The sequence below is a fragment of the Penaeus chinensis genome, chromosome 14 (assembly GCF_019202785.1).
Source record: "Penaeus chinensis breed Huanghai No. 1 chromosome 14, ASM1920278v2, whole genome shotgun sequence".
In the NCBI taxonomy this organism is placed as follows: Eukaryota; Metazoa; Arthropoda; class Malacostraca; order Decapoda; family Penaeidae; genus Penaeus; species Penaeus chinensis.
In genome coordinates, this window is record NC_061832.1 from 8,677,877 (window position 1) to 8,680,376 (window position 2,500).

The following is a 2,500-nucleotide window of genomic DNA, read 5'->3' on the forward strand; positions in this document are numbered from 1 at the left end:
GTGATCAAGGAACACTGACATTGTCATGCTGCGGGAAACATTAGCAGAGGAGACTGCTTCTCAGAGTATCATGTCTTCATGCTGCGCCGCACAGCTGGCAAAAGTGGCTTGATCACCCTGATGATCAATGCACTGGACTGTGGAGAAGACACTGAATCTCTTGCTGTTGAGATTCACCTGGCTGGGAACCCCCTCAAACTGTACAATATGTACAGCAGGCCATTCTGTAGAAGTTTAGACATCAGCCAAGTCTGTGCTACTACAGCACAAGTACGATTGATCATAGGGGAAGACTTCAATACACACCACCCTATCCTGGCTCCCTGCAGGGCACCGGATGTGGCTGGCTATCACATAGCCAACGTGCTTGAGATATTCCCTGAAATCGTTCTTCTTGATACCCAAGAGTCAACGTATGTCAGAGGAGGGGTCATATGCCTCACCTTAGCCACGGCAGCTCTGGTAGAGAGAATCAGATGGTGTGTTGATGAGACTGTCACAAGTAACCATTATGGAACTATAACTACCCTCATGGATGCTGGCCTAGCCCAAATTTCACAACCAAATTCAAGATGGAAAACAGACAGGGCCAATTGGCCGGCATTTCAGAACACCTTGGCCCACTGTCCCAGATGCAAAGAACCCCCACAAAGTGGAAATGTGGAAGTGCTTGAAGCTAGACTTATCAATGCCATAAATCAAGTAACCTCACAGACCATACCTAAAACTTGGCTTTGGTCCCAGAGTCACAAAGACGCCTGGTACTTTAATGACGGTATTAAGGAGGTCAACTACAGAGTGACTTCTACAGTAAACAATTGCGAAGGCAAAGAACCCCTGACAACCTAGCCTCCTAAGGAAAGCTGTCAGGGATGCCAAGGAAACTGCCAATAGAGTCAGGCAGGAACAGTGGCTGGAATAGTGTGAGTCCTTCGACTACCAAACCACCCTTACAGAGCTGTGGCAATGGGTCAGGCAAGTTACCAGCCGCTCAGCCCCGTAGTACACACGTCATGACCCTCAATCATAGGCAAACAGACTGGTGCACGAGTTCTCTGTGAGAACACTCATCAACAGTCTGCCAGACGAACTTTGGGCAAACCAAGAATGCCTACAACCAGACAAACAGTTATCGGGTTTGGCAAGGGCAGCCAAACCCGATAATTGAGATGTTATCTTTTCACTGAGGGAACTAAGAAAAACCTACAAAAACAGTTCTCGCTCAGCCCCGGGTTCTGATGGGATTTCGTACCCCATCATTCCCCACCTAGGGTCTAGCAGGTGAACTTGCACTCTTGCAACTCATTAACAAGTTCTGGGAAACTCAACACCAGAATTGGAAGAGGGCTACCATAGTTCCCATCCCAAAACCAAAGGAGCCAGGGAAGTACCACCCCATCTCTCTCCTCAACTGTGCCATGACAGCTGAGAGGATGGTACTAAACTGCACAGCACAGCACACGCTCTTAAGCACAATTAGCACTGGCACATCTGTGGTACTATTGCTGGACCTGGAGAAGGTTTTGATTTAGCAAGTCTCCTTGCCATTCAGGAGACCCTGATCCAGAAAAGAATCAGAGGAAAGCTTGGATAGGTGACTATTTCAGGAACAGAACAGCCAGAGTCAGATTCCAAGATCACCTATCACAGCACATGCCACTAGAAAATGGAACGCCACAGGGTGGGGTTCTCAGTCCAACACCCCAATGTCCTGTTTCCTCAATATACACCTCCCAGTTGAGAGAAAGATCATCTAGCCAGAGCCATGGCTCTGAGACATGATGTTCAAGGCACAAGTCTGAAAATCCAGGTAATGGACTTAAAGTGGGTCCCTCTCCTTTCCATGACTGAGAGACACATAGGACTCAGACATAAAGTACTAAGAGCATTCTATGTACATGCTGCCCGGCCTTTTGTGGACTATGCCTCTGTCGCCCTGATTGCCACAAAAAAAAAAAAAAAAAATAGAGACAGTCAAATTGAAGCTGCCAGGATCATTTTGATGACCCAAGGTGAGCCACACTGTAAGCGCCGGCTTTGCAGCAAGGAATGCCACATAATCCATGAGGGTAACAGACAACGCCTCCTTGCAGAGGCAGTTGCGATCATGGGAGGCCTAGCCCCACGCATCCCTGAGGGAAGGACACATGGTCATACATACAGACTCCAGGGTAGCCATTGACTGTCTTCAACACAGCTCACCCTTACCATAGCGCAGATAATTCTTGCTTAGGGTAGTAGAATAATCATTAACTAGATCCCCAGCCACATTGGCATCAGAGGGAATTAGCTTGCTGACAGACAAGAAAGAAAGAAGAGAAAAATGAGATCCTCCCCCTCGGCCAAATGGTACTCAGACGCCACACACAAGCTTATGATCCACTGGCACTCTCTGAAGCAATCAACAGAGGTACCGAAGTCATTCTTCACAGAATCAGACTAGGCCCCCCCGTTGATTTCCACTTCAGATCCAGTACCCAGCCATACCCGTGGGCACTCG